Source organism: Callithrix jacchus, chromosome 3 (assembly GCF_049354715.1).
Source record: "Callithrix jacchus isolate 240 chromosome 3, calJac240_pri, whole genome shotgun sequence".
NCBI lineage: Eukaryota > Metazoa > Chordata > Mammalia > Primates > Cebidae > Callithrix > Callithrix jacchus.
Genome location: NC_133504.1, coordinates 107,360,901 through 107,387,785, shown reverse-complemented (window position 1 = coordinate 107,387,785; position 26,885 = coordinate 107,360,901). Strand labels below are relative to the sequence as shown.

General features: G+C 33.9%; 1 protein-coding gene across 18 annotated transcripts in view; it reads left to right on the top strand.

The window, feature by feature from the left end:
• CCSER1 (coiled-coil serine rich protein 1) overlaps positions 1–26,885 on the top strand; it is a 1,385,530-nt gene that overhangs the window by 27,880 nt on the left and 1,330,765 nt on the right. For 2 of the 18 annotated variants that reach the window (XM_054253146.2, XM_078366828.1), the window contains exon 2: positions 1,328–1,451. The exons of the other annotated variants lie outside the window; for them this stretch is intronic. The gene's annotated coding sequence lies outside the window, so the exon portion shown is untranslated. The remainder of the gene's footprint in view (positions 1–1,327; positions 1,452–26,885) is intronic. 18 annotated transcript variants of the gene reach the window in all.

The window sequence follows — 26,885 nt, the reverse complement described above, 5'->3', positions numbered from 1 at the left end:
AGAACTGTATTCTTAAAAAATGGCAGATTAGAGACTTGTTAGAAATAGTGGCTTAGATTTTAGGTCACTAGAGAACCACTTAATTGAATAGTATAAAACAATTCGTGTCTTTGTCCAGGGAGTAAGAAACCATGGAAATTATTCAAATATGTCACAACTACAAGATTATTTTTATTCCTGTGTTTGTTTGAGTTTATCATGTTTTATATATTTTGAAAGAAAAGATGCATATGATTATTACTTTTCAAATTTTTGACACTTTAGTATGGTTGTTTACTTATATTCAAATAAAATAATCTTTAAATTTATGCTTTCTGATACTATGTGTTTATATTTTTCTGACATTGTTAGTTTATGATGCAAAATTTAAGCATTGCATTGTTAAAGGCAGGTAAATATGACAAAGTACTTTTAATGTAATAAATGGGCATAATAAAATGTTTCACAATACTTATATTTGGCAGTGGAGCAGATAGCTTATGTAGAAATAGAACACCATTCTTAAATGACTCAGAATTTATATATTTTAGTTCTCTAGGCATTGAATTTAGTTTACTTTGTGCATCTGTCTGCTATAAATGCACTTTACAAACTGAAGAAAATATGTGAATTTTTATATTTTTACTTTTGATCAAGAAATGTGTTAGTTCATTCTATTAGTGTACAGAGAAACAAAAAAGACTTCACTTTGAATTATAAACCCACTTTGAGTTTTTAACCTATTATTATTAATTCACATAATTCAATATTTGCTTTGTGCTTAAAACATTTTAGATTCTTTACATATATTATCTAATTTAATTCACAACAATGACAAGAGGCATTTTCTATTGTTATTCTCATTTTAAAATAAGAGATCTGAGATAGGAGATTAACTTCATTTAGAAAGGTCGCTAAGATATCCAGGAAATGATGTCTAGATGATTATAAATGCTCTAACTTTTTCCAGATTTGCTCCTCAAAGAAGGTGGGAAGTACTACATTAATGACATTGTAGCAACTGACTTTCTATATTTGCCAAAAATAAAGTGGGAATGAAAGTGGAGTGGGAGGCGTATATTCACGAAATATGCTTTCTTTGTTGGCTTTGGAATACTGAAAAGGGAAACATTTCTTTTGAGATATATTTTCTAGCCATTTCTGCTAGATATCTTATTTGGCAAGTGTTTAATTTGATGCACTTGGTCTCAGTTTTTATAGCTGGGTGTTTGCTGCTGTCGTGGGTCATGCCTGTCAGGGGTTGACAACTACATTTGGATGTTGTGCAGCTTCAGGCAATAGCAGGCTCCCTGGAACTCATGACTGTTTCTTTTTTTTTTTGAGACAGAGTCTCACTCCATCACCAGGCGCCAGGCTGGAGTGCAGTGGGGTGACCTCGGCTTGCTGCAACCTCCGCCTCCTGGGTTTAAGCAATTCTCCTGCCTCAGCCTCCCGAGTGGCTGGGACTACAGGTGCGTGCCACCATGCCCAGCTAATTTATGACTGCTTCTTTTAACCTCACAGTTCTCAAACTTCTGTAGCTTAGTGGCATTTCAGAACCTACATGAAGGTAATATGTGCCACACCTTTAATAAGGATTTTTTTTTTAATCATGAAGGAAAATAATAGCTACAATTTCCTACATTCTTAAGGATTTTGGTTTTTTTCCCCCTTCAGATTTCGGCTTCTATTATTGCTTGTCTCTTGCAGAATTGATTTTAGAGGTTACATTTATATTTTAGAACAAAATTTATTTTTAGTTATTTAAGATATGAGGATAATCACAAATATGTTAAACTTTAAGGAATAGTAATTTTTTCTTTAATGATTGTTGGCCAAAGAAGAATCTGTAGTTGTGTTGCTGGGCTTTTGAGATCTTTTTTGATAGTCAGGATAATATAAAGGTATGCTCAAGTAGTATAGATAGTAGATCGAGTTACATAAGAAAGGACACACAGCTAACTGGATATTTTTAAAGGTGGATTTAAAAGAGTAGACCCATAAAAATAACCTAAAATACTAGCTCCAGAAATAAAGAGAAGAGGAAAATTAGAGTTGTCTACACTTCCTACAGAAAGGGAGAGAAAAGAGAGAAATTGTGAAGCAGCTACCATGTTGAATGATACTTTGTCTAAATATTGTGGTTTGGCTATTTTGGTCACTGTTATATAGAAATCTAAATATAGTGAGCACCCACCCATACACATAGACTACTCTCCCCAAATACACTTTGCTACCTTTTGTCAAAACTTGAATGTTTTTTAACTTTTTTTGTCTTGGATTGGTGTTCTGTGAATACAATAGCATAGAGAAATGGCCAGAAGGCAGGATAATAAGGAACAAAAGAGTACTGATGGTGGTTTTTGTCAAATCAAAAGGACATATAGATGTTTTAGAACTTGTTGAAAATCACTGATGACTTTTTTTTTTCTGGATTCAAATCCTAATCTCTTAAGTCTGAACCCGTGGTCTGCTTGGCATTGTTTTTGAATATCTAGAATTTTGACCTTAGTGTGATGCTTATGTTTTTTAGCTGATAGAAGCTTCTCTGATACCAACTGTGCCAAATATTAAGTTTCACTACACACAATAGCTGGTGTTATGCCTGCCTTTGGAAGTAAATGAAGGATTATGTGCTTTAAATATTACTAAAACTGTTCTAAATTCTCTAAAAAAATAGAAAAAAATTGATTCTTGTTCTTAAAAATGATTTTAATTTAACTGTTGGTTTGGTGATGAGCATACCAAAAATGTTTATTTTGGGAATGTGATGTCAATTGGAATTTTTGAAACTACTCTAGTATTATCCTATATACTGAGTCACTCCTTTGAGGGTAGCTTAGAATTAAACCATCTTGGAAAGGAGACAACATTATATCCTCTTTCATTTATTTATTCAACAAACATTAAATTGTTACTCTTATTGGGCAGTGTGTTAGTTTTCACAGATACAGCAACAAATATGAACTCTCTTTGACTTCATGGATATTGTTATCGATTGGAAAAGACAGATGTGTAGATTATAATTACATGTTTCTGTGATAATGGTATATACATGTCATACATACTAAGAAGGAAGCACAAGTCAATAATCTGAGAGATATTTTAACCTAAAAAGACTAATTGTCATGGGGAGGAAGTCTGCAGAGTGAGAATTGATTGGGTTAAAAAATTTTCAGTAAAATATGAGGCAAGCTGTGTTTAAAAAGCAGAAATGTTACATGGAAGGTGAGATGATAAACTAGGAATGAGTGAAACCAGAGGATCATTACTTGAATAATAAAATCTCTAGGGAAAACTAGGTTAAAGATGGGGATGTTGACTTCTGGAATTTAAGAATAGAAGTTCATGTGTGAGTTCACATGTACAACTCATATTCCTACTATAGATGGTCCCTGACTTAAGATGGTCTCACGATATTTCAACTTTATGATGGTGCAAAGTGATATGAACTGAGTAGAAACCATACTTTGAACACCTATACAACCTTTCTGTTTTCCACTTTCAGTATAATATTTAATAAATAACATGAGATGTTCAAACATTACTATGAAATAGCCTTTGTGTTAGGTGATTTTGCCTAACTGTAGGCTAATGAGCATGTTTAAGTGTGCTAGGCTAAACTATGGATGTTAGGTAGGTTATGTATATCAAATGCGTTTTCAACTTAGATATTTTTAACTTATGGTGAGTTTATCAAGATGCAACCCCATCATAAGTCAAGGAGCATCTGTAATAGCAACTCTAGTGACACATAGTAAAAAAAAAAAATTAAGTACATGGTCCTAGATAAAACAGTATACCATATACTTGACACAATATTTTTTGGAAATAGCACCATCAAGGAGATATTTTGTTTATATTATTACAGGTTTATAGCATTTAAAAATCGGTTAAGGGGAGAATAATTATCAGATTTTTGCTCTTTAGCTAATGTCATTTGTATAAATAAAATGCCCATATATGTTTAAGGAGAATAGTTCAATTAAGACTTATTTCTGTGGTTTTAAAAATAATTTTTACAATGATAATCAACTGCAGCAAAAGCAGGTCTAAGGCAAAAATACCAAATTGTGTTAGTATAGTCAAATTTCAGATATTTTTATTTCAAATGTTAAAAGAGTTCTGAATATCAGCTTTAAAGCTTATGTAAAAGCTCATTGTATACTAATGTGATTTAAGTAATATATCACATAGGTACATTAATCTACATAGGTAGTGATTAATTTACCAGTGTTTAAATAATTTAGGATGATGATATTCTTGAACTGAGGCTGTATTTTTTTAGGTCTTTTTTAATATTATATTTTAAATTCTTGAGATAATTGCTTGTTGGAAGTATCAATTTGGTGAAATTCTTAGACTTTAATCAAGCATTAACTTATGTTATGTCATCTTCTTATGTGTATTGCTTATTATAATTGATTGTCACCTAAGTGATTTCACCTTGCATTAGCCAGATAAAATAAAATTCAGCAATGTAATTTTTGATTTCCATATTTCTATGTCAAAGCACTTAAAAATTCAAACTCAAGAAGTTACAAAGGTGGTAAATACTAAAGTATCAAGAAATTAACACTTTAAAAATATCGATGTCTCATTTTAAGCACATAGTTGTATCCTAAATATATTTTTCATTTACAACTGTTAGAAATGAGTTAATTTTAAGGATACTACTATCAGGATAAAAATACAGAATGAATTTAACAAATTTACAAGAATATTGTCAATAAAGTTGTAAGTTTGCATTCTATCCGTTGCTAAATAAAGATTACCCACACGGTAATAAGTAGTCATTAATACAAAAGGATGGGAAAGATGGTTTGGGACCTTTTTAAGTTAGATATGAAAAAACCAAGTTACTCTCACATAGAATATCATTTGAAAACTTGTGGAGCTGCTGTAAACCATCATGTTACTAAAATGCATTAATTTTAACAGTCTCTCTGTACCACAAAACCAGTTTTAATATGGAGCATGTGAACAGCTTCTTGCATTCTTAATACATGCTTAACATTTCTTGTTCCTCATTAGTTAAATTTGTTTACATTCTTTAATTGTGGATTTCCATGGGTGTGAAACATTGAGTTACTACATGTACTTATCTAATGTCCCTCTCATGTTTTATTCTTAGTTCTAGGCATAAACTTTTTCATGTCATTTCCAGGCTTAGGCTGCTATGATAATACACTTATCCTTGATTTCCTTCCCTTTCTTCTTTTCCCCATCCTTCCTTTTATATCTGTCCTTAGGATGTTCTCATGTACCCTAGACAGATAATTCCTCTAGCCTCCACTCTGGTTCAGATCTTCTGATTTCCTTATTCATTTATTAGTTTCTCTAAAAGTTTGTGAATTTTCTTAAAGTCCAAGCATCTTGACACCTTATGTAATCATGTACCCACTGTATACATACTACTGAAATGTATCTATTTCCAATCAAAGGTGGCCAGAACTTCTCTGGAAGGCAGATAGTATATCTACAAATGATTTGCCTCATGCTATTGTTTTTATCTTAGAAATTAGATGTCTATAGAAATGGTACTTGGGCACCCAAACAGAATCAATACCTTCTATTATATCACAGATAATATTTATATTTTTTTGCTGCTTTTCCCCATACAAACTAATTTACTGGTATGTAGTGAGGGTATGTGAAAAGAACCTTGAAATATCTTTCAATTCTCAAACCATTTACCTACCCACCTAAACACCTAACATTTTTTAACTCTCTTTTACCCTTTGCCTAGCAATAAACTCAACAATTTAAAAATATCTCTGATTTTTTCTAATAATATATTTGCACCAATTAACCATCCCACCCAGCCACCCTCCACTACCCTTCCCAGTCTCTGGTAACAGTTCTGCTACTCTCATCATCATGAGTTCAATTTTGAAAAAATTTTTTGCGCCCACAAATGGATGAGAACATACAAAGTTTGTCTTTCTGTGCCTGGCTTATTTCATTTATATGACCTCTAGTTCCATCCATGTTGTTGCAAATGACAGGATCTCATTCTTTTTTTATGGCTGAATAGTACTCCATTGTGTATATGTACTATATTTTCCTTAAACATCTTTTGATGGACACTTGGTTTGCTTCCAAATCTTATCTATTGTGAATACTGCTGCAATAAACATGGGATTACAGATACCACTTTGACATACTGATTTTGTTTCTTCTGAGTATATAGCTAGCAGTGGGACTGCTGGATCATATGGTAGCTCAGTTTCTAGTATTTGATAGCACAACAGTGTGATTATGGTCAATAATAATTTATCATACATTTTAAAATAACTAAAAGAATATAATTAGATTGTAACTCAAAGAAAGGATAAATGCTTAAAGTGATGGATACCTATTAGACTCTACTGTGATTTTTATGCATTTATGCTTGTTTTAAAAGATCTCACGTGCTCTGTAAATACATACATTTAGTATGTATCCCCAAAAATTAAAAATTAAAAAATGTCTTGTGGGCAGAAATGTAAAAAAATAATAATAAAGTACAGGAATTTATTTAAAAATATTTCTTATTTGCATAAATTTAAAGGAACAAGTATAAAAAACTATATTAAGAAAATTTTCAATTTCCTTTGATTGTTTAGCAAATTAACATCTTAAATATGTTATTAAGAAGTTCCTGCTTTAATCTAACCTAAATATTCATTGTGCCAAACTGCTCAAATGAAAGCAGAATAAATATTCATGATGTAAAGTAACCATTTACTACTATTAAACACTGTCTCAGCTTTGTTTTTGCCTATTATATATCATTTACTTAAAAGCCTTTTAATCACACCCTTACTAATTTGGACTTGTTTTTGTAATCTGCCAGTGTAACTTCCAAATAATAAAGAGGTTTTAAGTTAAAAACGCTTTAGATATTTGTCTTCACTTAGAAACAAATTCCACTGTGTAAGTCCCTTGAAGTCAGTTATAATTATTGCAGTCTGTGGGGATTAGTATATTGTAAGGAGATTACTGGGCTTCTTTACTTAGTAGCACAATGAGCAAGGGTGCACCCTGAGCACAGAGAGCAGTAAATATTGGAGTTGTACTATTAAAAGAGTTCTGCATAAACATGTTATGTTCCAGCACTCTTCTAAAAAATGCTAGCCTCAAACCAATAAATTTCTATTGAGTGCTACTTTGTATATGTATTTGCTGTAAGAGCTAGAGCGTAAAGAAATATGACATGATTTCCAGTCTCAAGATTTTAACAGTTGTTTATGAGGAAGGGATGTGTTCCTGTTGTAAGCATTTCATACAGTTGTCTTATTCATAGTATTATTTTATTAGTACAGGAAGAGAAATTGAGAATCGGAGAAGTCAGATAATTTCCCAGTTTCTACAGGTGGGAAGTGAAAGAGTTGGAATTCAGATTTTTCTGTCTGGGTGAAAAGGCCATGCTCTTTGCTCATGTCAAGTCTGCAGGATAGAAAAGACAGATCACACAGGCAGTAACATTGAACACTTATGTGATAATGACTTCAGTTGTGAGTATTGTCTATTGTTACATTAGAAAACCTCAGAGATGGTTAAAGTAACCTATAAGTGCTTCATGAAGGAGATGAGAATTGAGTTGTATTTTGAATCAGAATAAGATAAAGATAAACCCAAGGAAATCTGACATAAAAGAGAAGGAGTTGGTGCAAAGGCATGCAAATAGAAATAATCTATACGTGTAGCTCAAATGTGGGAGAAAATAAATTTTGTCAGTTTACAGTAAAAATATTCTTTTAGTAATAGCTTGGACATAAGATTAGGCAAGGCATAATTTTATAAACTACATTGATTGATCATGTACTAGTTATTGGCATTGGTTAAGTACTTTATACTAATTCATTTAATCTGAAGAACAACTAAATCAGAAGTATAATATAATTAATCCCGTTTTATTAATACAGAAATGGATTGTGCAGAGAGAGTGGACAGCTTTTCCCAAGATTTTACAACTAGTAAATCGAGAACTGAATTCAAATTCAGGTATACTAGTTCTGGATCCTGTACTCTTAACTACTATACTATCCATTCCTTGGGGAAAATGAGATAATATTGCATGCAAGCTTGAAAGTCATGCATACTAGCTACATTTGAAATAGTAATATGAAATAGCGACCTAGGATTGAAACAATACGTGTACCTGGTGGTAGGGCTAGAGTTAGGTAGTGGGTGGTGTGCAATGGGACTGGAGAGTAGGATTGCAAAATCTGCAATAATTTGTGATTGGTTTTAAATATTAAGGTGAGGCAAATGTTAAAATTTGTATGGAGTTTTAGAGTCTTATGATTGGGATAGTGCTAGTATCAATTACAGATAGGTAATTTGTCAGGGAATGTGATGAATTTCAATTTTTTCATGCTGAACTTGAGCCAAGTGTGATACATCAAGAAGTTGATACCCAGAAAACGTATCTTAGAATACAGGACAGATAATCTACTGAAGATCACAGAAATTAAGATATCAATTTAAAAGTAATACAGTATAGTACATTTAATAATTATTTGAGTATAAAATATTGCTGAAGAATTACTACTAAAAATGAATTTCATGGAGGGTCTCCAGATTGTTTCTGGTTGGAATTAAGAATAATTCATGTTTGTTATGAAAGTATTGATCACTATATTTTTTTTAAATCTTCGTTCTTCAGGATAGATATTTCAAGAAGCACTGTTCTAAATGATTACATTCCTTTGCTGTAATGACCAGACAGTATCAAGGTCACTGAAATGAATTGAGGCACTTTCCAGCATTTCAAGATTAAGCCCATTTGAATTCACTGTATTCATTTTTGTCTCCTTCAACACCCTCTCCCAGATAAGTAGGAGCTTGGGTCAGTGATCTTGTCCTGGAGCCTCAGATACATACTAGGATAGAGCATTACTTCTGTAATGTGTGATTAAGGTGAACAATCCAAGAGGCAGAATCTTGTAATGAAACCAAAGTCAGTCCAGACAAACCATCTCACTGTCATCAATCCAGAAATGATAGGTTCAAGTTTAAGGGTTAAAAGTGGAGAATAAGAAAGAAAACAATCATTTTCTCCTAGCTTGAGAAAACAGTTAAAGTCATCTTTATAAGTCACTTAAGAGTGGCTTTGGTCAGTTATAGTTTCTTTAGGAGCATTGACTGGACTTGTATAATTACAGCCTGGCAGACATCATGTCTGATTAACTCAACTTTTCCATGGAGATGACTTAGTTTATATTTTTAAATTGTACCTCTACTATTGCAGTACTTCCTAAGACTTCTCTGGTTATTTGGAGGATTTATTTTCCTCTTATCCAAGTCAGAAAGAATCTACCTACATGATTAAACTATTTCTATTGGTCAGAGAAACTGACAGGTTTGTTAAATGTCTAAAATCTCTTTAATCTTGAGTAAGGAGACAAGAAGAGGTAGGTACAGAGAATACCTTCTAATAAGGAATTATTATTAGAAGGATTATGATCTCAGATGCCTAAAGAGTCAGAAACTCTAAAGTACTAGGAATATACAGATAACAGGAAAAATCTGTATATACCAGGAGTTTACAACTAAAGTGTAAAGCATACAAAAAGTTTATAATTAAAAATATAAGCAATTACCATTTATTTGATGAAGTAACAGAGATTAGCTTTGACCTTCCACTGGAAACAGCAAAACATGAACAAAATGTATAAAGCTCTATTTTTTAAGACACTGGAACACTGGAATCAGCCAACAAAGAACAAGGGATCATAAATTTGGAGAATAAATGAAGTAAGCCTTATGATTTTCTCAAGATTAGTGCATTGAGAGTTTCTATGTCTCAATACACAGAGGGAAACTTGGGTAAACCCTGGTGGATTCTCTATAATGAGGAGACAGAGCTGAGAGTCTGGGAAGGCTACAGCAGCAAGAAATTGCAATACAGAGTACTGAAGAAGAAAGAGCTGAGGAGATGTGCAGAGGATCCCCTTTAGGTATTCTGCTGAATACTAAGTAGCACATGTATGTGAGGAAACTACCTGAGGCTTGAAAAATAAATATCTAAAATGGGGAGAAGTGACTCACACAGGGCTAGAAATAGTATCTGTTCCCACAAGTGGCAAACCTATTAGAGAAGTTACAATTCAAAAGATTGATTGTATAAAGTGTAGAGAATGTGGAACAACTGGAACCCGCATATATTGCTGGTGGGAATGTAAAATGGTGCAAGCCCTTTGGAATGCAACTTTTCAGCTTCTTAAAAAGCCAGACATATATCTTCTACCTATGACCTAGCTATTCCAAACATAGGTATTTACCCAAGATAAATGAAAGCATGTATTTATCCAAAGACTCAGACGTTCATATTTATAGCAATTTTATTTGTAAGAGCCAAAACCTGGGAACAAACTGAATGTCCATCACAGGTAGATAAACTGTGGTATGTCCACAGTGGAATATTACTAGACAGTATAAGGAAATCAGCCATTGACACACACTACAACATGGGTGAATGTCAAAATAGCTATGCTGAGTGAAAGAAGCTAGATGAAATTAGTTCATAATGTATTCAATTTATATAAAATTCTAAAAAATGAAACTGATTCTTGATGGTAGAAAGCAAATCAGTGGTTCCCTGAAAAAGGGGTGAGATGTGTGCTGGCCAGAAAAGATGTGAAGGAGAAATTAAATAAAGAACTAAGAAACCTTTAGAGGTGATAGGTATGTTCATTTTCTTGATTGTGGTGCTGGTTTCACAGTTACATGTACAGATTGAGTATCCCTAATCCAACAATCCAGAATCAGAAATACTCCAGAATTCAAAACTTTTTGAGTGCCAGCCTGACACACACAAAAATGGTCACTGGCGCATTTTGAATTTTGGATTAGGTATGCTCAACCAGGAAGTATAATGCAAATATTTAAAAAAGCTGAAATATTCCAAAATCCCAAACACGTTTCATCCCACGTATTTTGGATGAGGGATCCTCAACCTGTGTATGTAAAATCTTACCAATTACCATTTACAATTTAAAAATGTACAGTTTATTGTATGTCATTTATCTCTCAAAAAGCTGAAAAAAGAATATGAGTGAGTGATACTTGTGAAGGATAGACATAATAAGTGCAGTAGCTACTCAAAAGAAAGAGTTTGAGAGAGAAATAGAGAATTATTAATCATGTTCAGTTAAGAAAATATATATAAACAAAGTGAGAGATGCATTAGAGCTTAACAGTAAATACTTCGGTTGACATAAGATGAATGGAGGTTGGTATGGTATCAGTGGAGTCATCAGGGGGAAAAATTGTAGGATTTTAATGAGTTGAAAAAGCTGTGATCTCAAATAGAGTGATCTCAACAAGTTTTGGAAGGGGTGGACAAGAGGGCAACAGAGTTGGGAATGTTTGAATGACAAGTTAAGAAGTCTTGGTGGTATCTGTGGAGTTAGGATGCTTGAATTGTCAGAATAGAAGAGTGACAAGCTCTGAGTGAAGGAGCTTGTTGCCAGAAGAGCAGAGAGCATCAAACAAGTCTTTAGAAGCACTTGGGTCAAGTGAATTCAGGAAAAAGAGTTATAAACATTGACAACAATTAGTTATCATAGTATCAGACAGGTCAATTGGTAGAAGAGTTTTAGACACAGGATACAGTTTTTGAAACTTCAGCAGAGAAGGCCTGGAGAAGAGGAGGAACCAAAGGACAGATCATGACTTACCAATGGGATGTTGGTTTCTAAAATAAACATAGTGAATGGGTCTCTACTGGAAGCAGTTTTGAACATACCCACTTATCAAGAGGCCTTTTAACAAAGTACACAGAGAAAAGAATCCCCTGTTGAGGTTGCTGATTTCCTATGAGGGATATTTCTGGAGAGCAAATTTGGCCTGATACTGATACTTTCTTTTCCATAAAAGAGTTGTCTTTCTTTTGGATATCAAGAAAGTTTGAAGATTCCCAGAACCATTCCAAGTATTATTTTTATTTATTTATTTATTATTATTATTTTGAGCTGGAGTCTCACTCTGTTGCTAGCCTGGAATGCAGTGGTGCAATCTTGGCTCACTGCCACATCCACCTCCTGGGTTCAAGCAGTTCTCCTGCCTCAGCCTCCCCAGTAGCTGGGATTACAGGCATGCACCACCACACCCAACTAATTTTTGTTGTTTTAGTAGAGTCAGGGTTTCACCGTGTTGGCCAGGGTGGTCTCAATCTCTTGACCTTGTGATCTGCCTACCTTGGCCTCCCAAAGTGCTGGGATTACAGTCGTGAGCCACCGTGCCTGGTCCCATTCAAAGTATTATTGATATTGTGATAGGCCCACAATTATTATGACATTTTTAAACTTCAGAATGAGGAGCATTTGGAGACCTTAAATTCAGGAGGGACCTTTTAGGAGGCACACATTTTTCCTTTTGTGTTTTAGAGAAAACCAGGCAATTCTGAAGAGTATAATAAATCAAATATAGTTTAGACTTCTGTGTTATTCTCTGGATAAGTTTAGTTAGGCTTCCGTAAGTGACATTCCCCTATTTCACATTAGGACAATCTGCCATTGAAACATGAGTTAGCATTCCACTATGAGCAAAACATGAGCATAGGAGTTGCAAAGTTGTATTGGTCCTTGAAGCAATAAATCAGAACTGAAGTGACAGACTTTACCAGCAGCGTATTAAAAAAAAGCCCTTTTGTAAAATTACCAAGATATTTTTAGACAAACTGTGCATCCAGGACACATGGATAATGACAAGATCATGAACCTTATCTCTGAATATGAAAGGCATGATGTGTACAACTATCAAAGAGCAGTTCATTTTGGAATAAGCTGTGTTTTCCTGTAGTTGCAGGGCAAGACAGGAAAAAATAGTTTATAAAGGGAATGAAGATGTGGATCTCTCACAGCTGATCTTTTCAATCTATGTGAAAATACCAGTTGTAGCAGCAACAGCAACGAAAACTACTGATTTCCCCTTTTATTTGAAAGATTCCTTAGACACTTGAAGTGCTTTTGCCATAGGATAAATGGACTGTGCTTTCTGCTTCATCTTCAGATCTCTAATTAGGGGTGGGTTGCCCCTGTTTAAGGAGTCAGTCACCATCATTTCAGAAGTGGGGAATACTGTTCATGGCATAGACTTAGAGACTGGCCTTCTGAAAACCTTGTAGGTCTTATTAAAGTAGTCACTGAGATTGATCCATTTTAAAAATTTTTCTTATGTTTCTCTTTGCATGAACCTCTTCATATTATCACCCAGTGCCCCAGAAAAAATCACTTGGAGGCTAAATTCATCATTGCATTTGTAAGTCTAGAATCAAGGGAGTTACTACTGCTTTTCTTCACAAGACTACCTCTTTCTTATATATTTTTTGTATATACAAAATGCCTAAACCATTTAAGCATTACCTATAATAAGCACATGACAAAATATGTTCTGTTTGAAGCATGATGCACCACTCTGGTTGTTCTGGGCCTGCTTTATTTACATGCAGAGTAAGCCTGGCAAACACAGGTTGAATGTCCCTAATCTGAAATCCAAAGTGCTCCAAAATTCAAAATTTTGAGTGCCCACATGATACTCAAGGAAATATTTCAGATTTCAGATGCTCAACCAGGAAGTGTAATGCAAATATTCAAAAATCCAAAATCCAGAACATTTCTGATCTCAAGCATTTTGGATAATGGATACACAGCCTGTTGCATTTATTGCCTAAATGAAAATAGGGACCTATTAAATTTTTTGGAATGCATTAGTTTGCTTTGAAAGTAAAAATTGTTATAGTGTGCTTGAGCCTAACCTGCAGCAAATTAATATAATCAAGTGAATTTAGAGCATAAACAAAGTATTGCTAGGATTTTGCAGAGTTGGAATTTCATGGTTGCTTTTGGCTTTAAAATGAAGCTTATTGAAATTATAGTAAAATATAGTAACAGGGAAAAATTAAACAGTTTTAGTAAATGGAAACAATTTGTCTCTGATATAGTTTTTTTTTCCTATTTCTGTTACTCCCTCTCATTTTTATGGCAGTATTTTAGCCAGGTACTTTTATGTTGGCTTTTTTTTGAAATATCAAATATTTGATATTAAGTTTTGTTTGAAGTAGTGAAGGCTTTGCTGGAAAACTCAAAGTCCCAAATGTGACATTGATTATATTATGTGTCTTTACTAGGGAAAATTGAATGTAAATAAGTGTTAGTGAGCATTCTGGTTGTTCTATAAGGAATAATCCATTTCCATTCAATAAATGAGAAAAGCAGGTGGGGAGGTGATAAACCATACCACATGAATATGCTGAACTTTTGAAATGGCACCAATAGTAAGGGAACAGTAATACATTCTTGAAAGATAATTGTAATTCTTTCAAGGTTCATGGACTGATCATTTTGCTTCTAAGGAGAGAAGTTTGCAGTGATTAAATTATGCAAATATAAAGCATGTTCACATTTTTAAATAAAATTTTATATAATGTGCTCCCCAAATGTGAAATTGTTTTCATAGATGGATAAATATTAATCTTTGGAAGTGGCTAAATAAACATTGAATGTCCAAAATTATTTTTTTCACCATTTATCCTAAAGGAGAAACTTAAACATACATATATGCACAAAAACACATACTATACATCCTCAGGGAGATTATTTCTTAGTTTCTGGACATCATTAGACTTCCGGTGATGCTGGTGTAAGAAGTGATTCTAATTAGTTTTATATAGCTGTTGCTTTAAATTGTGAAGAAAATAGTACTCTGAGACACTGGAGGAACAACCAGATCAAGTAAGATCAGTTTTCTTTGCTTGAAGGAAATAATTGAGTGAAAGCTCTTTACGTTGTGTGTTTAAGAAGGAAAATGTAAAATTAAAGTGGAAGAAAACGGATATAGCCCAGACATAAACTAAGGGTAGGATATGGAGTCAATAGGTAATATGGCAGGAACAGAAAGTTATCTAACTGCATGTCCCCATGTTCCCAATATGTGCAAGATATTTTCTTGAAGTATGATGCTTTTTCTTAAAAAAAATTTTTTTTAGAGACAGGGTTTCATTCTTTGTAGCCTATGCTGGAGTGCGTGCTATTATAATCATAGCTCACCTCAAACTGCTGGGATCCTCCTGCTTCAGCTTCTAGAGTAGTTAGGATGACAGGTGTGCACCACAATGCCTAGCTAATTTTGGAAATAAATTTTGTACAGAGAGGTTTTGTTATTTTGCCCAGGCTGGTCTCAAACTTCTGGTCTCAAGAGAGCCTCTCAATTTGGCCTCCAAAAGCCTTGGGATTACAGGTGTGAGCCACCACTAAAAATATTTTAACCATTTCTTTGAGTAGTTCTAGTTGTGGACGTTTAGTAACTTATTTTAACTTGTTTTTACACAATCTGATGTTTTTATTAGAAAGTATTTCCTAATGCTTAACATAATTTCCCTGTACTCAATTAAACTCTGACATTTCTAGCTGGTGCAATTACAAACATACTTAAGAAGCTTTCATGGTTTTGTTTCTATGCAAATTTGAAACTTTCATTGTTTTGTGCCTATGGTCTTTTTAAAAAATATAGGACATATCTAAAATGAATAAGCAACAAGTTACCAAAGTTGAAGCACTCCTAATGTATGATAGGAAAGAAAAGAGGAAGATTAAAAAAATTTGTACAGAGAGAGTCCTGCTATTTTGCCCAGGCTGGTCTCAAACTTCTGGCATAAATTTTCTTATGGCTACAAACCCTTTTCCTATAAGCATATTTGATTTTGTAAAACAGGGAAGTTGTTGGAGTTTTATGTAAGTATTGCTCATATATATATAATTATATTTTGCTTTTGTTATGTTTAGTGGAGTAAAGATAACTACAGATAATATTTGGGCATTTTATTAGACTTCTAACTGCAGACTTTTTTTAGAATTGGAACAAACTTTCTGAAGTATCATAAGGCAACTCTTGAAATTAAGAGTAAAGAGATAATTGCTAGCCAGGTTCAGTGGCTCATGCCTTAATTCCAGCACTTTGGGATGCTAAGGCAGGTGGATTTCTTGAGGTCAGGAGTTCGAGACCAGCCTGGTCAACATGGTGAAACCCCGTCTCTGCTAAAAATGCCAATTAGCCAGACATGGTGGCAGGCACCTGTAGTTCCAGCTACTCAGGAAGCTGAGGCAGGAGAATTGCTTGAAACTAGGAAGCAGAGATTGCAGTGAGCTGAGATCACACCACTGCACTCCAGCCTTGGAGATAGAACAAGACTCTGTCTCAAAAAAATAATAAAATAAAATAAAATTAATGTTTATCTCCTGTCTAAAACTCTTCCCTCTGTGAGTTCATTATTGTGGTTGAGCCACTTTCTTAAAAATCCTATTTTGAATCACAGAGTTAGCATATTCTCTCAGTTATTTACCCTCTCATCATCTTAGGAACGAGCATCACTCCTGTTAAGGTTTGAGAAACTGAGATGGGAATACCTGAAATATAGATATTCAGTAAATATTTCATGGCTTCGTCAACAAATGATACTTAAAAAGGAACATCATCATGTAAAAGGCATGTTGTTGCTAAGACTATAGGTTGAGTACTAGACTAGATGAGTTTGAATAGCTGCTCTACTGTTTACTAGCTAGATATGCTTGTACAAGTTATTTAGCCTCTTTATGCCTCAATTTCTTCATGTATATAATGAGCATGACAATAATCTTTATTTCCTGTGTTGTTGTGAAGGTTAAGTGACTTGATATGTTTCAAAACATTTAAAAAACTTTCTGGTACAATAAAAAACTACAATAGAAAAATAGAAAAACCCATTACCTGAGTCACAAAATGATCTGTATACCAAACCAGTGGCACACACAATTTGCCCATGTAGCAAACCTGCACGTGTACCCCCTGCAACTAAAATAGAAATTGAAAGAAAAAAGAATTTCCTGGTGCAAAGTAAGCATTTGACAATAATTAGCTAGTGGTCATAGTAATTGTAATTCATATAAAATGTCAGTTTTTTTGTCAGGGGAAAATTTTTTGCAATATGATATGCAAAAGTTAATGTAAAAGTAATGAACTTTTGGTACATGCTACAATATGGATTGAAGACATTATGTGAATAGAATTAAGCCAGACAAAAAGATATCAGTATTTCTCATCTTCCTCTTTGCTTTTACTTTTCATTTGAAACCCATCTCAAGGGAGAACAATGGGAGGAAACGGGTAAAAATAAAATTTAAGAAAGACACAGGAGAAAGAAGTAAAAGTAAAAGCAAAATGGTGAGACAGAGGAAGAGTTGCACGGGTTGTTAATCTGCATTTTTCATGGTTCCAAAAAAAAACTCCTCAATTTTATTTTCCCTGATTGAAACTTTAAAGAACAACTTTTTGATTAAAAAATTAAATTTCCCAGTGATTGCCAGACTGATCAAGATATGAATTAGCAGACCCTTTGATAGTGTCTGGATTTACCAACAAAAGAAATATTCTGGGCTGGTAGAGCAGATACCAGCTGGTAAGTCAGCTGACTGAGCTGCCTTTATCTGTCTTTCTCTACTTTACCCAGTCCTCTAAGAGTAAGTGACAGCCACAGCCCATAAAAGAAGTTATTTGGTAAACATCTAAGGGTTGGATTTAGAAAAAATGGAGGGTTGTTTGAGTCATAGGATTTGGGATATAATAAGAGGTCACATGACAATAACAGGTTAGTTGTATGTAGAGGTTGTGGGCACAGTTAATTTGTGTAGAGGAAAAGAAGAATGATGATTCGATGCTCAGATGTTTTTGAGAAAAAGAATTTATATTAATGTTTGGAAAAAACCCTAAAGATAACTTTAATTATATACTACAAATAAATTATTTTTGACTTTATATTTTTTTCTTAAATTTAGGGTGGAATTGAATTGCTTTCATCTAATTATTATAAAATATGACTTCTTGTACTTTAGAAAGTATGAGTTATGATTTTGAAATACTAGAATACAGTTGTCTTTGACTCAGTTTATTTGACCTAAAAAATAGAAATTAGGTTATGTATGATTATGATGAATGGGATTTTCTGGGAAGAAAAATTGGTTCAATCAGAGAAATTATTATTTTTCATTGTTGTTAGCCCAGAAGCAGTAGGACCAGTCTTTATGCTATTTTTTACTGATGTCTCTCTGGATATTATAGTCAATTTGCTTTATTCAGAGGTGAAGGAGGCATTTCAGGATATGTTGTTATACTATCAGAGAGTTACATGTGGATAATGATAACAGCCACAGTGAGGCTAATTTTTCAGGAAAAGAATTGATTAATTATTAAAGCTTTTCCTATTTAGGCAATTGCAGATAATTGTGTATTATTAAATAATTTTTAGTAAAAGTTGTTCACCTCTATTTTGGAAAGGAAAATTTGAGGAAACAGTAGAAGCTCAAAGAAAGATTGCCTTTTGAAAAGTAAATACATACCTAACACTTTGATGAAATGTACGCCTAATACCTTTACCCAGAAGGAAAATTGCATTCATATCTGACACTTGAATGGAAGAACAGTCTAAAAATGGTTTAATAAGAAGAGATTACCTTTATTTTTTTACTGATGTTTGCTTTAATAAAAATTATACTTAAATTATATTAGATTTTAAATAAACTTTTTGAAATGAAGGACATCCATTTGTAATTACATACAAACATATTTTTTATTTTCTCTTTTATGTCAGTTTTATCTCCTCAATTTTCTCAATTAGTATAATAGTATAAGGAGAAACATAAATTATAATTTTTCTGTAATTATCATTCTGAAATAGGAAACTTCTGAAAAATTGTTAGACCTTAAGGAAATATTTAAATGATGGCATCTAAAGATTATGCTGATTTAAATGGTCATTGCTTTTTGTAAGCAAAATTACAGAGTAGATTACATTTGTCTTAATTTCCTTGTTAGCTTTCCTCCCAACATTATGATTCCTTTCAGTCTGTGACTTACACACACACACACACACACACACACACCCCTGTATCCTGTTTTAACCATCTTGCAAGGGTAATAACTAATCTCTTACTACCAGTGAAACCTGATAAAGGTTTAGGTACAAAGTCTATAATGGTTTATTTGCATTTTATAAAGGGAGAAGGGTGGGGAGGTTGGCAGATGAGTTTGGAATCATAACCACTTAGCGAAGTTACCTCTGGGTAGAGGCCTTTTGATATTATTTACTTTCCTTACCAAGGGCTATCAGTGCTACTCTCCCACAGCACACACAGGCACACGCATTCACACACACTCAGGCAGCATTGGAACAAATAATAAACAATGAGCTTAGGTTATAATAACTCTGAAAAGGTGCTCATCCAGCTGTACAACTATTCTGGCTTGAGCTTTTTCCCTGACCGGATACTTTACCCTCAAAGGAAGTTGTACAGACAACACTAGTAGTCATTGAAAATTAAATTTTCTTGCATTGTCACAGTCTGGCAGTGTCAGGGACAATTTCAGTTCACTGAAGAAAATATATTTGAATTTTCCAAAATATTTGGATTAACTTCCTTTTTAGAGTAATTATTTGTTAATTTGGGAAGCTTCATTTAGATTTTATCGATATGATAAGTTTCCAGATAAAGGTGGTCAAATCAATAAATAGTGCTATAAAATTGTAGATATATGTTGCTTGTGCCCCCTCCACAAAGAGAAAACAATATGAGAAAAATCATGAAGTACATCAAAATGGAAATATCTCCCCAGTGACTGCTGTGTGCTTGAAGTATCCAGCACTAGTCTAGAAATAGCACCTAAGCGAGGAGATTCTGTTAAATTGTGAATATATTTCTTGAAACCTGTAAGACATTTAACCATGGCTAGAAAGTGACAAATATGTGCCTAGTTTATTGTTACATTAGTTGTTCGTCACGTTAGAGAATAGACAACACAATACTGAGGTAAAAGAAATGGGACCAGGAGGGCTTTTATTTGAAGCAAAACACAGCACTGGTCAATCCTATAGCATCTTGATCTGTCTGTAGACCCTGTTGGGAGTTGGCAGAAAGGTTTGTACCAAAGAGCAAGTTTCTAAGTGATACCAAAATGATCTGTGGGGATGGCTCAAGATCTGACTGACTTCTTAAAATTTTCCTTTAGAGAGTTGTACCTAGGTGTTTATTTAAAAATATTACTGAAGCATGGGAGGTAGAGAAACTGACAGTAGAACCTCTGACAAATGATATTTTGAAGAGACGGTGTAACAGACTGAACATGTAGCAGTATTTTATTGAAAGTTTTTATTAATCAAATAAAAAAGAGAATGTGCTATGTTTTAAACATCCAACTTGAATTAACTGCTAGAAAAGTCAAAAGTTGGTGCAATCGTTCTGAACTTAACCAGGTAAAGTTCTTGCTCAGCCTGAGGACCATGCTACACACTTACCATAGTTTCTGGACTTCTGGGGTGAGAAGTGTAAACTCTGAAATGGGGTATCACAATTTGGCAATAATCTTAGTGGAAGCAATGTGAGGGCAGAGAGGGGAGAGCAGGAAATGCAACTTTCCGTTCCTAAAGGAATAGTGTGCTTTACCTGCCAGCACTGAAATGACTGTGACTGCTGTAGTTCTGGATTTTCCACATAGTTCAATACAAAAGAAAGCAACAATTCCTGCCTCTGTGCCAAAACTTTCATATTCCTAGGGTTTTGGTGAGAATTTGGATTACCTTGACTTAGGGAGTAGGAGTGAGGATAATCACCATCCGTCTCTAACTCACGTGAGGAGTTAGAGTGAGTGCCACTCACTGTTGGATCTGTCAGTCAGTGGTATTGAGGGGTATTGAGTGAAGGATGACCTGAAGGGAGCATGAGGAAGGACCTTCACACCTTCACAATATGTGCGGGCTAGGGATCTACAATCGTTGGTGAGGAGAACTGCTTTTTATTTCTCTGGACCTCGATTTTAACCTGCATTCATTCAATGGATGCTTTCTGAGGACCTCCTATATATTATTGACTGATTTGTTTCTCTGGCAGCTTACTATTATAGAGTTAAAAATTGTGATCGCTCATGGACGGTAAAGAATGAACATGGTCTCCTCAGACCTCCCTAGTTGAGTACTTGCAAGGCAGACATGAGAAACCTGATTACATAAATAATTTTTAAATGTTGATTTTCAATATTGAGCTTTGACAAAGAAATCAAATGTACAGTTTGGGCACGTGATGAACAGAGGAGTAAGTCTGCCTTGTAATTAGGGAAGCATCTCATTTGAGACCTAAAAAAGTACCAGTGCCGATAATAAAGTAATATGGAGGAAGTGCTGACATAAAACATATGCCACTGTTGTCTGTATGCCCTTCCATTCTAAGAGACAAGAGGGATGGTGTTAAATAATGTCCCCCATTCCTCAAGCAAAATATTAGTCTTGTTTAGTGGATTATACCTGAATATGGTAGATAAATCTCTCTACTGAAAATATCTTCAATTAAATGATTTTTTACAATTGACTATGTAATTAAATTTAAAATATTTTTCTGTGCTTTCTACAACAATTTCAAGGAAGTGAGTCATTATTATTGATGGAAGAAATTTTGTTTTCACAAAGGATTACTACATCCCTCATGAGAGACCAGTCTAACACAGATAACATGTACATTTGATGCAGGTACTTGACATGTTCACTGAATTGAATTGCAGATCATATTGTGCCACATTAGGTTCCTCACAATTAAGCATTTTCGTGTTGAGTTACAAAATTGCCTACTTTCAGGGAATAATGTATTCAACAGCTCTCAACTATCTTGCAGCGTCTAGGAGTTGAACAGAACAATAAATCTTAGAATTTGATTAACAAGAAATAATCTGATTAGGATGCTGTCTTTGGGCGGTTCTACTTTAGATATGAGGCAGCCAAAAGGTTAAGGGATTTGCTCAAAGTTCTAGGCACATTATGTATTTTTATGTGTCTCTTCTCTCATAAACTGAAAATGCTTGCTGCCACCCTCAAGGGATATGTGTTAGATTCTTACACTCCTGTGGGATAAGGTTAAATCATTTCAATAGGTCTTTCAGGAAGTCAGTGGCACAGCTGTTTATAAAACCTAAGATATTTGACCCTGGGTGGCTTTTTGAACCCTGCTCTTAGTATCAAAAGCAAATAGTGTGACTCATTTTCATCTATATCAGTGTCTTTCTAAAGAATTAAAGAGAAAAAAGGTGTCACCGATCATAAAATATGAATTAGAAACCATGAATGAGTGAACTGCTTCTTAGTACAAAAAACAGTTAAAGTACTTATCATTTATCAGTATAATGATATCGTATAATGAAATATTTACTTACAACTATCATTAGGAAATCCCCATTTTAAATATTCTTGGAGGCCTTAATAGAAATGAGGTTTCTTAAGAGATACTTCCTTTAGCCTATGAATCTCCAATTTGTCTTTAGGTTAGAATATAGGTAAAACTATAAAGTTTACCTTTTTCCTTTTATATTTTTTTGTTTGTTTTTTGCTCCTCTCTTTTTCTGTGCTTTGTGTCCATAAACTGTCACTTTGCTGCCTGTGATTCCCCTGCTTTTCCCCCCATGGTGTAGTATAACAGAGGCTTCTTTTGTGTTGCACCCTAATAAAGTGTACAAGCTGAGCATCTACCCTTTCTTTTTCTTCATCTCTTTTCCATTTCATTTTTGCTCTGATAATCTGATAAATTAATATTCTTTACAGTTTTAATGACTACTGATACATTAATGCATCTTAATGACTGTTAATGGCATAATCTGCTGCACCTCCTGGGTAAAATGTTTGCATTTTAAAAGGGCTTTTTAGAATCATAACCTTATTTAAAGGCATGACTCTGTGAGAATCTAAAACTTGTTGACAAATCACTTGGGAGAAATGCCATGTTAGATTTTTTTTCACATTTTAACATCTCTGAGAACAAGAGTGCATTTGTAAAATTCGTGTGATTAAAAAAACACTGAATCATAGATTGGAGACATTCTTTATTTCATTCTTAGTGATGCACAAAATAATCATATGTCTTAAAATCAATGACATTGTAGATTTGATAAAATATAGTAGCTATTTTTTTTTGCCACCATTGAAATCATACATTGTGGTAGATGGTAACTACCTCCCTTATCGCATTTCACTCACACACACACAAACTCAATGCTGTATGAACTAAACACTTATAAACATATCCTGGCACCATCGAATCATGACATTCTCTAATTGGCTGCTGTGGAAGCTACAATTAAAATTTTAGGGTTTTTTTGTTGGGGGCCACATAGAAGAATGCTTTCTAAACTTGGCTTAAGACATTTGTAAGAAGTCTGCACTGGAAATGACATTCTATTTATAACATCTATTTGCTATTTTAAAAAATATTATTTATAATACTTTGGTTCCTCTTATTCTATCTCACTTTGCTTTGAGGGAGAGAATGATAAATATGAGTAAACACCCCAGATGAATATAGTGTCTTGAAGGACTGGTGATGTTTTTAAAGATGAAAAGGCTTTGTATCTGTAATTACTGATCATGTGATACACAATTTCAAATAAAAGAGTTAACGTCGTCCTTTCTTTTTGGAAGACATTAGAAACAATTAAAGAAGAAAAAGAAAGCTCATCAACAACAAAAAAATCAGTCAGAAAATTGGCTTAAATTCAGCTCTTTGTGCTCTTTAGACTGAAAACTGTGGCTGAAAGAAAGCTCTCCAATTTCCTACCACGTATGTTCCTTGCCTCCTTTTAGATTGGTTTACTTTTTTGGATCAATTAAGTAGTAGTATTTCATAGCAAGAGAAACGTTTATTTAAATAATTATTTAAATTCTGTTACTTATTCTTCCCACTTTCCACCATTCTCCGTTGCTTATCCTATATCACCAACTCATCCCATAACCCAAGCTCATCACTCCTGCTTGAGTTATGAGGTGTGGGCACTAATGTGTATTCCTCTAGGATATCTTTTAATTTTATTCTTAAGTTCAACATTGGGATAGTGGAGTTAAAGGTTCTTAAAAAATATATAGAAACAGTCATATCTTCACTGTTTTATTATTGGCATATATTTTTCAGTATTTTTTGCAAGTGAACAAGATTTTAATTTAGTTTCTATCATTGTAGTCTTATATTAAGAAATCTTTGAAGAGTTTGAAAGTAGGGTTGCATTTTGCAGGACCACTGCTTAGAAGATTGTCCAATAAATGCTGAAATGTGGAAACATCAAAACCTATTATTTTCATAGAATTATTAGTATGTATACCACTTATATACTAAGTCTTACATACTGTTTTATATACTAAATTTACATACTACATTTTAGTGCAACTAGAAACTATAGTTCTGTGAAATGTTAATATTAATCCATTAGCTCCTTCTTCTTTTTCTGGATTAGTATGTTCATGTTAACAATCTTCAAAGAGAAGTGACCTGAGTGAATAAGAATTAGGATAGGAGACTATTCTAGGGTGATAAAAAAAAATCTGATGAATCTGATGAAGCATTGGTAACTAATGGCAAGAGAAGGTTGCTATACACAATAAAGAGGACTTGAGGGTGTGTAGATATAAAAAAATTAGTCTTCTTTGTATTTTGGCTTAGGGCTAGCCCAGGGGCTTTGGAAATGGATGACTATACTGTGGACAACAGCAGGGTTGCAAAAAATTAAGGTCATTTTTATGTACACATCTGTATTTTTTGAACTCTTTGACTGCATTTTCATGTAAAATTGAAGTCCTTTAGCTGCCATGTTGTCACAGTAAGGAAGGAAGTATGTGTTTAGAAGGTACCCAAGAAAGCCCGTCGGACCAAGGATCTGTGAAATATGGTTTTGTCAAGAAAGGCACCTGTGAATCTATTACAAGTACAATACAATGTGGTCTCTGTAATGAATCCCCAACCCCAGAGAGCTCTAAATATAGAATAGATAGTCAGGTCTTTGGATGGTTTAAGCATTAAACTGCCTAAAGGAAAGGATCTCCTCAGATGACCTCTCAGTGCCCCTTGCAGCTCTGTAATTCCAAGTCTGAGACAGTTGGCTTATGACGTGCACTGAGCATATGGTTGTGTGCAAGTGTGTGTAGTGTGTATGTATAGATGTGTGTGTATATATGTATGCAATATATACATTTATATACCATAGTAACATTGTGTTTAATATGTGTAATGTTTCTTTTTTTCTTATTCTGTTATATCCTGCAGAGTTTGTTTTTTCTCCCTTTCTCTGTATATTTGCTTTATAAATAAAAATATATACCTATTTACTTTTGTGGTTGAATAGCCAACATATGTAGCTCTTAAGGGTTTAGTTTCTTCATTAAGTGTTCTTACAGTTTTATCCCTGATATTTTCTTAATAGGAAAGCTATGTGTGTGTGTTTAATTTGAAATATTGTTGGTAGGGGGTAAAAGCATATTTTCAATATAGCATGAGTTTTGTTGTTTACTAGGTCAAAGAAGTGTAAAGTGTATAGTTTAGGGACCCATGATATTAACAGATAACCAGTAGAGAAGGAAGATGTGGGATAGAATTAATATCTACTTGCATTTTGTTATTATTGTGGAACAATAAAAGGTTTTATGGCATAGTCATTCTGATAGAGGCATAAAACTGCAGAGGATTAAACATTTATGCATTGTGATTTGACTCTAAGGCGTGATAACTACTGTTGGTCGAGAGACTCAAGTACAGAAATGCCATGTGACTTAGCAGGCACGTCTAGAATAATGAATCAAACCATCCAGCTCTGGGTCAGATGCTAAGAGAAAGGACTCCTCCCAGAAAACAAATGAACACTTTCAATCATATTTGCATTCAGGATGAAAAGTAATCTGCTCTAGCATGAGTCCTGGGGAAGGCATTGTAGAGAAAGCATAAAGCATTGTACATTGTTCTTTTAAAAATCACAAAGGTAGTTGTTTCTTGCTAGTAAAATTATCCATAATAAACTAGTCATGGCCAGAATAGAGACTTCATCAGGATGCATGTAATTGTTTACACATCTTTGCTACTGTTTTACTTACACTAAAGGACAGATCATGTTTGTTTTTCAGCTTTCAAATATTCCTTCTCACATTTTAACACTATGGGGGCTTTCATGGATTTGTGCAAATTTGTATGTATATGAGCTTGATAACAAATATAAATTTACAAACTTTAAAAGACAGGCTAATCTTGGCCACTTGCTCCCAGACAATAGTGATAGGATTCCACTTACCCCAAAGCCAGTTCTGGCCTGCATTTGTTGCCTTTGCCAAATTGCCATCTGGATATTTTGTCATCCCTAGTCAGCTCTCTTATGTGATTAGGAAGGAACACTTCTTTGGGCAAGATGTTAGGTGCAGCTGTTAATTGGCATCAAGGATTTCTTCCTAGTACTTGGAACAAAATGGTTATTATCATCATCAGCAACTTGAAAATAGAAAATTTGAAACTCTGCTCATATCACATAAAAATATTACCGGAAATATAAACTTTATATGTAATAGCTAACACAAATTGGAAAAGAGCTTCAAAGTTTATGCTATGTTCTTTAAAAATCAAAACAATCTAATCACAATTTACATCATATCTAAAAATATTTAAAGAACTTTGCCTCACCTCATAACTTCTGGTTCATCTTTAGACTAGCTTGATTGAGTGATTATTTCTGATCATAATGCATTAGGTTCTTGTAGGGTTTATAAAAACGTGGAGGAAAAGACTGGGCAAACCTTCCCAATGCACGACTCCCCAGAGAAGTGATTGACAGATGGTGCTTTGAGCAGAAGAATTTATGAATCTTCTTTCTCCCTGTGTTTTTGCCTATTTCATAACTGCATGCAGTAACAATCTGAGTATGGGTGGGGTATAAAACCTTGTGTGAAGCACACGTACCAGTTTATAGGAAGAATGAGATAGATGGTCAGAAAGAGGTTTTTTTATTTGCCTCAGATTACTAGTGCCAAGCTGTCCTGGCCCTTTGTTGATCAAGATCATGTAATATATATATAAGACAGAAGTCAAGTTCAAATTACCAAGAAATGG